General features: G+C 46.5%; 1 protein-coding gene across 3 annotated transcripts in view; it reads left to right on the top strand.

The window, feature by feature from the left end:
* Window positions 1-1,136: 1,136 nt before the first annotated feature.
* Window positions 1,137-15,037, top strand: part of LOC145351896 (sideroflexin-1) — an 80,060-nt gene continuing 66,159 nt past the window's right edge. The window contains exons 1-2 of one of the 3 annotated variants that reach the window (XM_080201664.1): window positions 1,138-1,289; window positions 4,597-4,710. The gene's annotated coding sequence lies outside the window, so the exon portion shown is untranslated. Of the gene's footprint in view, window positions 1,290-1,892; window positions 2,086-4,596; window positions 4,711-15,037 lie in introns of those variants that run through there. The other 2 variants (XM_080201665.1, XM_080201667.1) reach the window with 2 other exon arrangements.

Raw genomic sequence — 15,037 nt, 5'->3', positions numbered from 1 at the left:
AGTCACCACCTGCACACTTAAGAGGGTGGCATAGTGGTTAGCATTGCTGACTCACAGCATCAGGGACCCGGGTTCGATTTCTGGCTTGGGCCACTGTCTATGCAGAGTCTGCACGTTCTCCCCGTGTCTGCGTAGGTTTCCTTTGGGTGCTCCGGTTACGTCCCACACTGCCGGACTGTGGCAACTAGAGGATTTTCACAGTAACTTCATTGCAATGTTAATGTAAGCCTACCTGTGACTAATAAAATAAGCTTAATTAACATCTCTGGTCTTCAGCTCTTGGGTCTCAATGAGCGGGGTTTTATGGCCTTGCTCGGGCAAGATTGTAAAGTCCTGCTCGAAACCAAGAGATTTCCATTCTGGGAACCCTGCCAGCCCTGATTTCGGGATGGTGAAGTGGTAGGTTTTCGGCCATTGTCTCTGGCTCCCTCTTGGACACTCCTTTTTCGTAAAAGACCAGACAGCACCTCAGCCCACTTGAACCATCTCAGGCCCTTGCTGTCTCTGGCCCCCATAGTTGGACCACTCTTCTGCTTGTAAAAGGCCAGGCAGCAACTGCCTCATCTCCACTGCACCAAATTCCCCCTCTTCTCAAGTATGTCAGCCAGTACAACAAAAACAGAAAATGCTGGAAAATCTCAGCAGGTTTGACAGCATCTACAGCGAGAGAGTAGAGCCAACATCCCGAGTCTGGATGACCCTTCCTCAGAGCTGTTTTCTCTGCGCAGATGCTGCCTGACATGCTAAGATTTCCCAACATCTTCTGTTTTTGTTTCAGATTCAAGCATCTGCAGTATTTTGCCTTTATGTCAGGCAGCTCATTATTTGTAACGAAGGCTAGCAATTATCCCTATTCTTTGCTAACCTTGACCCATTCGTTTCCATGAATCTTCTCTCAGGTGCATTATGTGTATATATAGACCCATTAATTTCCATGAATCCTATCAGGCGCATTGTTTGTATATATATGTATATGCCCATAGGTGCTTTTCATAGACAGAGGCATTTCTGGGGAAGCAGATGCCAGCACTGATGGGGGCCACGTGTGTGAGAGGCGCGTGGCCGCGCCGCTCTGCCTCCCACCCCTCCAGAGACGGGAGCCCGCAGAGCGCGCGGCTCGCCCCCACCCCCGCTTCCCCAATACCCGAGACCCGCTCCCGGCGGCACGTGTTCGGGCTCGCGCGCTGTCAGACACACAGCACTTCCGGGTGAAGTGGGTTGCTCGAGCTTGGGTTTCGGAGTGAGAGGAGGAGAAGGAGGTGGTGGTGGTGGCTGGACGGAGAGACAGAGTGAGTGAGTGGTAGAGTGACCGTTAATGCGCGCGGGCGGACAAACAAACAAATAAACATTTTACCCCCCCCCCCCGCAGGAATAGAGGGGGTGACTTCAAGCGGGTTGGATTGAGGGAGCAATGTCTCCCGAGGAAGTGGTGCCCATGGCGAGGTGGGGGGGAATAAAAATGATAGCTGGATATTTCCCCCACTCCCTTGTCCTTTCGGGGCCGTCTCTGAACGCTGTGGTCCATAAATCAAAGGAGCCGGCAAAGGGAATCCCGCTGCTTTGATCTCTGAGATGAATCTCTTCCAATGCAGCTTTCTCCCCTCTGTGTGCAGCACAGATTAACCGCGATGCCAACCCCCATCCATGGTTTTCATGGTCCATTTGTTGGGGCTTTCTTTTGGTGACTGAGCCCCTTCGATGACATTTCTCATCTGGAAAAGAAATGCTGTCAGAAAAAAAAGCTTGCAAATCCGGATCTCCCCCGGCAACTAAAAAAATGTCACCGTCACACCGACCCAGCGGGCTATTTAACTTTTAACTCGGCTCTCTCGCCGGAATTCTCGCCTGCGGATTTTGCATACGTGTCGCAGAAGACTTGCTGACTATAGATTTTAAACACTACCCCGTCAAATATCCATTGGAGTTCCGACAATCTGAATAAGATGTGCACGAGGTTTTTATTTTTTGAAATATTTCTGGTGCCAGGATTTCTTGGCTTTGCAGCATAGGTGGTTGCATCAGTGAGGCACATTAATCTCTGAAGTTTACAATTCTGTCGGGAAGGGTTCGATTTGTCGCATGAAGGTAACATTCACACAGGCTTCATGTTTAAGATCTTTGGTGTCTCTATTTCCAACCTATATTCCTGGGGGGGCAGTATTGCAAATTGCATCCGAAATGAAATGAAACACTCGCGCATTTCTGCTCATGATTTAACGTGAAGGACTGTATTTATTGCTCATGAAACCGTATCTCTCTGAACGCCCTGTGAACACAGATACTTGCCGAGTAGGTTGCTGACTTGTTCAAATTTGGCTCCTATGTGAAATTAAACATTAGCTCGTGTTATCATGAATTATGGTCTGCGGTGCTCACACAAATGGCTTGTTGTTTGTGTATGCATTTCACAGCGCGTTCCCGTTAAATGCCGGTTCTTTTGATCCAAAATTGTTCTTGAGTTGAAAAAAAAAATCAATGACAAGGAGATTAGCAGCGCAAAATGGTGACTTAACACAATGTAATTTAAGTATTTGTTCATTCACGAGTTGTGAATTTATTACCCATCACCTTTAAGAAGGTGAGCAGCCTTCTTGGTCTGCTTCAGTCCACGTGGTGTAAATACACTCTGCCGTTAGAAAGATTGTTCCAGGGTTTTGATCAAACCACGGAAGGAACAACAATATATTTACAAGTCAAGATGGTGAGTGACTTGGAGGGGAACTTGAGAATGGCAGTTTTCCCATGCATCTTCTGTCCATGCCCTCCTTGGTAGTAGAGGTCATGGGTTTGGAAGGTGCTGTTGAAGAGCCTTGGTGAATTGCTGCAATGCATCTTACACATTGCACACTCTGCTGTGCTTCAGTGATGGAGGGAGTGAATGTTGAAGGTGATAGATGGGGTGCCAATCAAGGAGGTTCCTTTGTCCTCGCTGGTGTGTAGCTTCTTCAGTGATTCCAGAGCTGCACTCATCCAGGCAAGTGGAAAGTATTCACTCCTGACTTGTGCCTTGTAGATGGTGGATAGGCTTTGGAGAATCCTGAGTTACTTGCCATATAATTCCCAGCCTCAGGTCTGCTCTTGTAACAATGGTATTTATATGGCTTGTCCAGTTCTGTGTTTGGTCAATGGTAACCACACTTCCCCCACCCCCTCACGTGTTAATGGGGATTCAGCAATGGTGATGCAATTGAATGTAATGGAGTGATGATTAGGTGTCCCATTGTTGGAGATGACATTGATGTGGCGTGAATGTAACTTGCTGCTTAACTGCCCAAACCTGATTATTGTCTTGGTCTTGCTGCATACAGACAGACTGCTTTGGTGTATGAGAAGTCATAAACAGTACTGAAGATTGTGCAAACATCTGTAAATATCCTCATGTGTAAGTTATGATGGCAGGAAGGTCATTGAATTTCAAAACATCACCATTACTGACCCTGCCCCCCCACCCCACTCAATCAACAGCTTGGGGGTTGCCATTGACCAGAAACTGAACTGAACCAACCACTTAAGAATTAAGAAGAATGGTCTGTAAAGCTACGATTTAAGAATACAAACTGTGGGAGAAAAAGTAGCTTAGCCCATTATGCATGTTCTCTGCATTTGTTGCTCATTTGGTATTGATCATCTCAGGTAGAGGGAAAGGTGATTAAGGGCTTGGTAAAGGCGAAGCCAAGTGGCACCGCAGGGTGCTCCGTGACAATATTCAAGGCATTACCAAGCCTGCCATCAGGCGTTTGGCTCGCTGCAGAGGCATCAAGCATATTTCCAGCTTGATCTACGAGGAGGTCCGCGGGATGTCAAAGGTGTATTTGGAGAATGTGATCAGAGACTCAGTGACCTACGCTGAACATGCCAAGCGCAAAATGGTGACCGCCGTGGATGTGGTGTACGTGAGGAGAGGCTGAATAAATTAGGCTTGTACTCGTTAGAGTTTAGAAGAATGAGGGGAAATCTCATTGAGACGTATAAGATGATGAATGGGATGGATAGGATAGAGGTGGAGAGACTCTTCCCGCTCAGAAAGGATAGTAGGACTAGGGGGCACAGCCTCAAGATAAAGGGGGGGCGGTTTAGAACGGAGTTGAGGAGGAACTTCTTCACTCAAAGGGTGGTGAATCTCTGGAATTCTCTGCCCGTTGAAGTGGTGGAGGCTACCTCGCTAAATATTTTTAAGACGCGGGTTGATGGGTTTTTGATAAGAGAGGGGATTAAGGGTTATGGGGAGAGGGCGGGAATGTGGAACTGAGCCACGACAGATCAGCCATGATCTTATTGAATGGCGGGGCAGGTTCGAAGGGCTAGTTGGCCTACTCCTGCTCCTATTTCTTATGTTCTTAAAGCACCAAGCGCGGACCCTGTATGATTTTGGTGGTTGAGGACAGTATGGGATATGTACAGTTTCCTTTTTTTTAATTTCCAATTTTGAAGTGTATCTCCTGTGTTTCATTTTGACAAGCTGAATATCGATACTGAAGGAATTTGCAAAAAGGTGGTTAAAATATATTTAATCACAAACTTTTTCAACTGCAAAGAATAAATTATTGATTCTTTTCTGTGACCTGTAAATTTTATAAGATTCAATTATTTTCACAGGACATTCATAATTTACTTGGCCAAATTTCAGTCAAACTGAGACATTTCTTTTGTGACACCAAGAATCACATGAAGCTTGAAAACTGAAAACTGTCGTTATTTGCTCAACGTCTGGTCAGTAGATGTTTTTCCCCTACTTGGAGTTAATCTGAATAATTATCTTTATATATCAGCTTACTTTCTGTTTGCAGACCTACTTCGAATCTGTACAAGCACCAAAGTTGGCGTTTTATCACAGTCTGTGATAAAGGTTGTCAGCCTGAGGCGCTGATCTATGCTTAGAAGTTCAAGCTATCTTAATGCATGTTTATTACAACTTTCACATCAGTGTGAAGGAGTTTCCAATCTGTACACGTACTGAATTTGCAGTGTAAGCCTGGAGCCATATAGTGATTCTGCAACAAAGCAAGTGAGCTTCTTGTAAAGTGTACTTTCGCAACGATTACATATTATATAAGATAGCAGATAACATTCATGCTCTTGACTCAACTACTTACACTTTGCATAAATATTCTCTCACTTTAATGACACCTTTGCCCACCTTCGTCCCATATATTCGCTCAATTTTGCATCAGCTTGCCACTGAAACACTATTTCGAGCATTTGGTGGCAGCAGCTCTTATATCCTAACAACTTTCTGATCTTACAAACTATCATCCACAACCTATCTTGACCCCTTCATTTTCTCTTATTGACAGCCTGATTGTCCAACATCCAGTTTTGGATAAACGAAAGCTACTTCCAAATTAATCATTGAGGAGCTTTTTTTTTGGCCTGATTCTCCACATACTTGATTCCCTAGCCACCAACTCCTGGTCAGTGTTGCAGGCTAAATCAGGGCATTCGGCTTGACCTGGAGCTGAGCTTCTAACTCCAAACCCACTCAATCCCAAAGACCTCAACCTCTAAAATCTCCTGTGTCCTGCCCTGTCTTAATAATCTGTTTGTTGCTAAAATCCTCATTCATACCTGTAATGCCGTCAGGCTCAACTGTACCAGGGCAGGTGATGGATCTTTCGGTAGGAGAGCATCTTGGATATGGTGACCATAATTCTATCTCCTTCACAATTGCGTTGGAACGAGATAGGATCAGGCAGGCTAGGAAGGTGTTTGTCTGGGGTAAGGGGAGATACGAAGAAGTCAGGAAGTTACTTGGACAAATAAACTGGAAGGAGGCGTTCTTAGGGAAAAGTACCGAAGGAAGGTGGCAGATATTCAAGGAATGTGTGTCTGGAGCTCTGAATGACAACGTTCCGATGAGACGAGGGGGTTTTGGTGGGTCGAGGGAACCGTGGTGCACAAAGGATGTGTTGAACCTAGTCAGGAAGAAAAGGAAGGTGTACAAGAGGTTCAGGGAATTAGGAGATGTTAAAGATCTTGAGGAGTATAAGGACTGTAGGAGGGAACTTAAAAGGGAAATTAGGAGAGCCAGAAAGGGTCATGAGAAGACCTTGGCGGGTAAGATTAAGGAGAATCCCAAGGCCTTCTATAAATATGTGAAAGGTAAAAGGATAAGAAGAGAAGGGATAGGACCTATAAAAGGTGAGGGGGGAAAGGTTTGTGTGGAACCAGAAGAAATGGCGGAGGTGCTTAACGAGTACTTCGCCTCAGTATTCACGGTGGAAGCCGATCTGGGAGATTTTGTTATGGATTTGCAGCAGATGGAAAGGATTGAGTACGTGAATATTAAGGAGGAGGATGTGTTGGAACTTTTGAATTCTATCAAGGTAGATAAGTCGCCGGGACCAGATGGGATGTACCCCAGGATACTGTGGGAGGCGAGGGAAGAGATTGCAGAGCCCCTGGCGATGATCTTTGCGTCGTCAATGGAGACGGGAGAGGTTCCAGAGGATTGGAGGATTGCGGATGTAGTTCCTATTTTTAAGAAAGGGAACAGAGATAGCCCGGGAAATTACCGACCGGTGAGTCTGACCTCAGTGGTTGGTAAGCTGATGGAGAGGCTTCTGAGGGACAAGATTTACGAACATTTGGAGAGGTTTGACATGATCAGGAATAGTCAGCATGGATTTGTCAAGGGCAGGTCGTGCCTTACAAGCCTAGTTGAGTTCTTCGATAATGTGACTGAACACATTGACGAAGGAAGTGCCGTGGACGTAGTGTACATGGACTTCAGCAAGGCGTTTGATAAGGTCCCCCATGCAAGACTTCTTGAGAAGGTGAGAGGGCATGGGATCCAAGGGCCTTTGGCCTTGTGGATCCAGAACTGGCTTGCCTGCAGAAGGCAGAGAGTGGTTGTGGATGGGGCTTTTTCTGAATGGAGGTCAGTCACCAGCGGAGTGCCTCAAGGATCTGTTCTGGGACCCTTGTTGTTTGTCATTTTCATAAATGACCTGGATGAGGAAGTGGAGGGATGGGTAAGTAAGTTCACTGATGACACGAAGGTCGGTGGTGTTGTGGATGATCTGGAAGGATGGCAAAAGTTGCAGCAGGACATAGATAGGATGCAGGACTGGGCGGAGAAGTGGCAGATGGACTTCAACGCGGATAAATGTGTAGTCGTTCATTTTGGCAGAACCAACGGGATGAACGAGTACACTATCAAGGGCAGAAGTCTGAGTAGTGTTGAGGAGCAGAAGGATCTTGGGGTCCGGGTCCACAGGACTCTTAAATCGGCCTCGCAGGTGGAGGAGGTGGTCAAGAAGGCGTATGGTGTACTGGCCTTCATTAATCGAGGGATTGAGTTTAGGAGTCGGGAGGTAATGCTGGAACTTTATAAGACCCTTGTCAGGCCTCATTTGGAGTATTGTGCGCAGTTCTGGTCGCCTCACTATAGGAAGGATGTAGAAGCTATTGAAAGGGTGCAGAGGAGATTTACAAGGATGTTGCCTGGACTGGGAGGCATGCCTTATGAAGTTAGGTTGAGGGAGCTGGGACTCTTTTCCCTGGAGAGACGAAGGTTGAGAGGCGACCTGATAGAAGTTTACAAAACGTTGAGAGGAATAGATAGGGTGGACTCTGAGGCTATTTCCCCGGTTTGAAATGGTCGCTACGAGAGGACACAGATTTAAGGTGCGGGGAGGGAGGTTCAGAAGTGATGTTAGGGGTAAGTTTTTCACTCAGAGGGTGGTGAGTGAATGGAATCGGCTGCCGTCAGTGGTGGTGGAGGCGAACTCGCTGGGGTCTTTTAAAAGACTTCTGGATGAGTATATGGGGTTTAATGAGATTGAGGGTTATAGATAGGTCTGTAGGTTGGTAGGTGATGATGTGATCGGCGCAACTTGTGGGCCGAAGGGCCTGTTTGTGCTGTAGTGTTCTATGTTCTATGTTCCTGTCATTCCCTGGATGCCATTCCATCTTTCACCCTCCCTAAAATTCAGTTCATGCTAAACTTTCTGCTTGTATTCTCATACCAAGTTCTGTTCACTCATTTACTTCCAAGCCAGTACTTTCCAAACAATTTTCCAGTGTAAGCCCATTTTAACACTTGAAAATTAACATGACCCCAGGCGTCCGCAAAAACAAAGCACAGTAGCAAAGTAGAAAAAATAGTGTGTAGATTTTAAAGTTTGGGATTATAGCTCAAATTTGGTAATAGATCATAATAAATATTTCCTGGTGACAAACTATTCTGTCAAGCTCCTTCAACCCCATACATGCACATTGTAGTCAACACTTCTCCCCCCATCACAAATGTACAAACATACCCTTTTTCCTAGTACCTGTTTCCCACACACACCGTCCTTCTTTCCTGATGCCATTACATGACTTACTTATTCAGTAGCTCGTCTTCCCAAACCCCCTCTCTCTACTATCTGAGCAATCCCTTTCGAAACCCCTTTTACTCACTCTGCTAAAGGAAACCTGACTTGTGGAATTAAAACAATAAGTTCAAAATACAATTGAATTTCCACTTAAATTTGTTATTGGATTTCATTTTGAGCACATTGTTTTTTGTTTTTATTTTGTCATTTCCGTTTCCTTGCCATAACAAAGCTAAAAGTAACTCATTAGCTTTAAGTGAAAAATACAATGCATTTTTGGTTAATTTTGAATTGGTCTGGTAATTATTGAATTTGATTCCTTAATTTTTGGAAATTTTCTTAACTTCCTCTGGCAGTGTTCCAAATTTACAATTGGGAAATAATTTTGACTCCTTTCTGAGCCAGTAATCTAATTTATGATCACTTCGCATTTCAGTTGTGCAGGTAGTAATCATTAATAATGTGATAAAAGGCAGTTGGACATTTTACCTGGACCTTGTAATCCCAACAGTGACAAATACTGAGATTTGCTGCAATGGCATTGCAACTGCAGTGTGCCTGAAGGGAATCCAGAGCAGTCTATGCTGTTTGTCTTGCTGGCACCTGTCAGCATGTAAACTTGGGCCAATTGCCTTATCCATAAACTGATTTATTTCTGCATTAGCCGAACATCACAGACTAATATCCATATTCTGCCAGTAGTAATATGGGTAGCGCTAGTTAAACTAGACATGACCAGTTGAATAGTAGTTTTGATAATTTTGAAATGGGCATACTTTATCACAGATGCAGTTTTTCTTGCTGCTCATAGTTAGTATGTTTAGCATGGAAAAAGCATGTTGTTTCCTTTTTGAATTATGTATTCCAATTAAGTAATTCAGCAGCAAGCTTTCATGAGTTTAAAAATCAAAAAAGTTGATTAATTCTCTCACTTTCCAAATGCATCGTCATGCCCTTAGTCTCACAAATACGAAGGTTAATTACAGATAATGATGATGCACTTTTGCAGATTGCAATCAATTCAGTCTCTGATCTAGAATTTCCCATCTACCAAATGGCAGGCCTGTGGCTTCTTGACTAGATTTGTTGATTTAAAATTGAAGTAAAGGTCTTGTAAAATGAAACTGCAGGTTGTGTCATTTTTTTGTAGCTGAATATCTAGGGGGTTGGTTCTCAGATGAATTTTGAAATTGGAACAGGTTAAGAACTTTGGCTGCTTGATGACATACAGCTGGTTTCGGACTCTGGTTCTTAAGCACGCTAATGACTGATGGTTTTGAAAAGGCAAATATGACACAGCCTTTCTCTGCAGCTATTATCTTGTCGGTGTTTTACTGCATCTCTGAGCCTTTAAGTAAAACTCATTGGGCATTTTGAGACTGTGTGGTGATGACAGCCCCAGCAGTGCCTTTTCGCTAGCCAGATTGCGGGATCCGATACCAGATTTTGCACTTGAAACCTCATAATCGTATGCAGGCAAGTTCCCCTACAAGAGGTAAAATGTAAATTTCTTTCCCAACTTCAGCATTCATAACTAGCAAACTCGAAAATGCTAGGAAATTTCTTGGGGTGTTGTCATTCCCATTCACAATTTGTTATTTAAAGCTCATTTTGGGCATTGATTCCAGTTTGGTGTAGCTAAAATGAGTAGCACTGAATATTGGGAAACATACCCTTTCATTCTTTTTTTTATGTAAGAGTAGCAACTGGTTAGATTTATTTTATATTGCCTCCTATAAGTGCAAGGTAATTTCCAGCAGTGAGATGCTGGTAAAATAAGTGAGTGAAAATACTCAATTAGATTTTAAAAATAAGCCAAAATGTAACTGGTCTTAGCATGGGTGTTTGACAGAAATGTCCAATCCTACAGCATATTCGGATTGGGGTGGAAACTGGTTAGACTGCCTGGGGCTTCCTCTGTCATTATTATCTAATAACCATTGCTGGAAATGTGGATATGTGGCCATCGAATGAAGATTTGGCTGTGGTCTTTTGAGTGAATGAATGGCCTGGTGCCGTTAGCTGTGTAGCCCCCACTCTCCTGAGAAAAATGATGAGTGAGAACCTCAAGACTACCCAGTGCCAATGGAATTCTACCCTCAAGAAGTTCATAAAGCAGAAGGGATCCTTTGTTGATTATCAAATGGTGGAGGAACTAAACTTTAGTCAAACTGAACAGTTTCAGTAAATAAAACCAATATTTTCAGATTGCACTAAAAAAATCAGTATTCTTCCAACTTCTACCACCCCTTTCCAAATTTATGCACGCACACAGATTTTTTTTTAAACTTTATTCCAATCCAATCAAGTCAAATTAAACCCAATTCAGAGTCCCAACAAGTTGGGACATTCCCGATCCAAGCTGACAAGACAGGGCTCTCACCTCCTGTCTTGGGCTTGATCTACATGATCCAAGCTGACTGGAGTAGGTGTAGCTCCTCCTCCAGGGCTTGATCTTATTTGCATCTTAGCCAAATGGCCGAGATGCCGCTTTAAAAAATTGCTTCAAATGAAGCTGAAATGTAACCCAATGACTTCAACCAAGTGCAGCATGTCGATACTACACTTGATCTTAGCGAAAAGGCCGAGAAGCGTGTGCACGCACACAGATTTTTTTTTCCAAAAATATACTTTATTCATAAAAATCTCAAGTAATCCATTGCAAATGTACAGGGCTTCGAATAGCAAAGCAATGTGGAATCAAAACATTTTTACAGATCTGTCCAAATTACAGTGTCTACATTTCAATACTTAAAAAACTATATCCATGTCTCAAATATTTACATATTTGTACTAATTACAAGAATTACATTTCAGTTCTTAAAAATATATACATGCCTCAATAGATTTCTGTGTGCTGTTAGTGGTCAGATTGGCACACAGTTACGCAGGTCGAGGGTATTCTGCAGTTCCTGGGCCCTCGGTCTGCCTCCGTTAAAAGGCCTTACAGTGTGGCCTTTCCCCATTGTGCCTTTGCGGCGGCTGCCCCAAGCTTCAGCCCGTCCCTTAGCACGTACTCCTGGACCTTGGAATGTGCCAGTCTGCAACACTCGGTCGAGGACAGTTCTTTCAGCTGGAAGATCAGCAAGTTTCGGGCGGACCAAAGTGCGTCCTTCACCGAGTTGATGACCTTCCAGCAGCAGTTGATATTTGTCTCGGTGTGCGTTCCCGGAAACAGCCCGTAGAGCACAGAATCCTGCGTCACCGAGCTGCTCGGGACGAACCTCGACAAATACCACTGCATCTCGCTCCAGACCTTCTTTGCAAAGGCACATTCCAGAAGGAGGTGTGCGACCGTCTCGTCAGCCCCGCAGCCGCTTCGAGGGCAGCGTGCGGTGATGTTGAGACCTCGAGCGTGCATAAAGGATCTGACGGGGAGTGCCCTTCTCACCACCAGCCAAGCCAGATCTTGGTGCTTGTTTGTCAGTTCTGGTGATGAGGCGTTCTGCCAGATGACGCTGACAGTCTGCTCAGGGAACCATCCGACAGGATCTGCCGTCTCCTTTTCTCTCAGGGCCCCAAGGACGTTACGTGCTGACCACTGCTTAATCGCCATGTGGTCAAAGGTGTGTTTGTGGAAAAGTTTCTCTACGAAGGACAGGTGCTGCGGTACGGTCCAACTACTCGGAGCGTTCCGCGGCAGTGTGGCCAGATCCATCCTTCGCAACACTCGGGACAGGTAGAACCTCAAAAAGTAGTGGCACTTGCTGTTGGTGTACCGAGGATCTACGCACAGCTTGATGCAGCCGCACACAAAGGTGGCCATCAGGATGAGGGCGGCGTTGGGAACGTCTTTCCCTCCGTTCTCTGGAGATTTGTGCATCGCCTCCCTCCGGACGCGATCCATCTTTGATCTCCAGATAAACTTGAAGATGGCCTGCGTCACTGCTGCAGCGCAGGGTTTGGGGATAGGCCACACCTGCGCCATGTACAACAACACAGACAGCACCTCGCATCGGATCACCAGGTTTTTCCCTGTTATGGAGAGCGAGTGTTGCTCCCACAAGCCCAGTTTCTGCCTGGCTTTCGCGATGCGCTCCTCCCAGTTTTTGATGCATGCCCCTGCCGCTCCGAACCATATCCCCAGCACCTTCAGGTACTCTGCCCTGACGGTGAAGGGGACAAAGGATTTGTCGGCCCAGTTCCCAAAGAACATGGCCTCGCTCTTTCCCTGGTTGACTTTGGCTCCCGAGGCCAGCTGGAACTGCTCGCAGACCTGGAGGAGCCTGCGAACAGACGATGGGTCCGAGCAGAAGACAGCCACGTCATCCATGTACAGGGAGGCTTTGACCTGCGTGCCTCCGCTGCCTGGGATTGTCACCCCTTTGATGCCTGGTTCGCTTCTGAGGGCCTCGGCAAAGGGTTCAATGCAACACACAAAAAGGACGGAGGAGAGAGGGCAGCCCTGTCTGACTCCAGACCTGATTTGGAAGCTATCTGTTTCCCACCCGTTGACTGAGACTGCGCTACTGATGTCTGTGTAGAGCAGCCGGATCCAATTGCGTATTCCCTCCCCAAAGCCCATTTTGGAGAGCACATCCATCATGTAGCTGTGCGATATTCTGTCAAACGCCTTCTCCTGGTCGAGGCTGATGAGGCACGTATCCACCTGCCTGTCCTGCACGTAGGCGATCGTATCCCTGAGTAGCGCCAGGCTGTCAGAGATCTTCCTGCCAGGTACAGCACAGGTTTGATCAGGATGGATCACTGACCCCAGAGCAGACTTGACCCGGTTGGCGATGACCTTGGCCAGAATTTTGTAATCCACGTTCAATAGTGAAATGGGTCGCCAATTCCGAATTTCTTCCCTCTCCCCCTTCTGCTTGTAGATGAGGGTAATGATGCCTTTCCTCATGGATTCTGACATCCTGCCCTCCAGAAGCATACTCTCGTATACTTCCAGGAGGTCCGGGCCCGTCAAGTCCCACAACGCCGAGTAAAATTCAGCCGGTAAGCCGTCGCTTCCGGGAGTTTTACCCTTCTGTAAGGACTCGACGGCCTTGGTCAGCTCGTCCAGAGACACCGGTCTGTCCAGGCTGTCCCGCTCGCCGTCGTCTAAGACCTGCGTGATAGACGACAGGAAAGACTGGGAGGCCGTGCTGTCTGTTGGCTTCAGGTCATACAGTCCGGCATAGAAGGATTTGCAGATCCTCAGAATGTCAGACTGCGATGACCCTACTGAGCCGTCCACTTCCTTCAGGCTGCTGATCACAGAGGTTTCTCTGTGTACCTTCTGGAAGAAGAAACGCGAGCACTTTTCGTCCTGCTCCACGGAGCAGACCCTGGACCGGAAGATGACCTTGGCGGCCTCCGAGGCAAAGAGCGAGGCTTGCTGGCTCTTCACCTCCTAGAGCTCCTTCCTGACATCGACCCCCATCGACTGCAGTTGGAGCAGTTCCTGCATGCTTTTCTGGAGTCGGGACATGTCCCCCCGTCTCTCCCTGGCCTTCTGAATCCCTTTGCGAATGAAGAACCTTTTGATGTTGCCTTTGATGGTTTCCCACCAGAGCGATGGAGACTCAAAGAAGGGTTTGACGGTCCTCCAACCGTGGTAAACCCTCCTGAGTTCTTCGAGGTTCTCTGGGGTCAACAGTTCTACATTCAGCTTCCAGGACTCCCTGCCCACTTTCTAGTTTGTCTCCAGCTGACAGTCGGCCAGCAGGAGGCAGTGGTCAGAAAAGAACACCGGCCTGACGTCGGTGGGCCTGACCGTGAGCGCGCGGGACACAAACATAAAGTCGATCCTGGAGCGAACCGACCCGTCGGGCCACGACCACGTGTACCTGCGCTGCCCTCCGTCTGCTGGGTTGCTGAAGACGTCGAGCAGCTTGGCATCTTTGACCGTCTCCAGCAGGGCTCTGGACATAGCGTCCAGTTTGTTTTCAGCCCTGCTGGATCGGTCGGCCTTGTCTAGGATACAATTGAAGTCCCCACCCAGAATGACCGGCCTGGAGGTGGTGAGCAGCTGTGGCAGCTGCTCAAAAACCGCCAGCCGCTCAGTTCTGGCGGCAGGGGCATACACATTTATCAGCCTGAGAGGGCAGTTTTTGTACATGACGTCTGCTACGAGAAGGCGTCCCCCCACCACCTCCCTAACTTCGGAGATGGTGAAGCCACCTCCCCGCAGCAGGATGCCGAGGCCCGAGGAACGGCAGTCGTTCCCACCTGACCAGATGGACGCGCACAGATGCTCAGCATGAACCAGGTACAAAACTCTGGTGTCCTGACCAGTTCTGTGGTAGGTCTCATCCGTCATCAACATCAATGCTTCTTCACTATTGCCTAACTCTGCCCTTAATACCATTGCCACTGAAACATTTGTCCTTTCTTTTATTAGCTTCAGATTTTACTTCTCAAATGCCCTCCTTCCAAGTCTCCTGAGCATCACCATACACAAATATAATGCATCCAAAAATGCACTGATTGGTCCAATGGCATTTGCCTAATATCACCATCAGTTGCATCATCCTAAAAGCTTTGAATCCACATTCAACTTCTCCCATGAACTCTTTCCTCGGCTTTATTCAAAATGTGTGTTTAAACGTGTCAGTAAAATTTCAGTTGCTGTACTGACAACCACCACTAGCTTCCCTGTTCACCTTTCGGTTCCAGTTGTTGGTTCCACGCCTGCATTTTTTAAATTTTTAGTGGTCATCCAAGGAGCCCAGGGGTTTTCAAGGCTGAACATTGTTTCCTTCTTACTCTCAATAGTGGAAGGC

Source organism: Carcharhinus amblyrhynchos, chromosome 13, assembly GCF_965287045.1.
Source record: "Carcharhinus amblyrhynchos chromosome 13, sCarAmb.v2.hapA, whole genome shotgun sequence".
In the NCBI taxonomy this organism is placed as follows: Eukaryota; Metazoa; Chordata; class Chondrichthyes; order Carcharhiniformes; family Carcharhinidae; genus Carcharhinus; species Carcharhinus amblyrhynchos.
The sequence above is the reverse complement of the archived record's forward strand: the minus strand, read 5'-3'. Positions and strand labels throughout refer to the sequence as shown.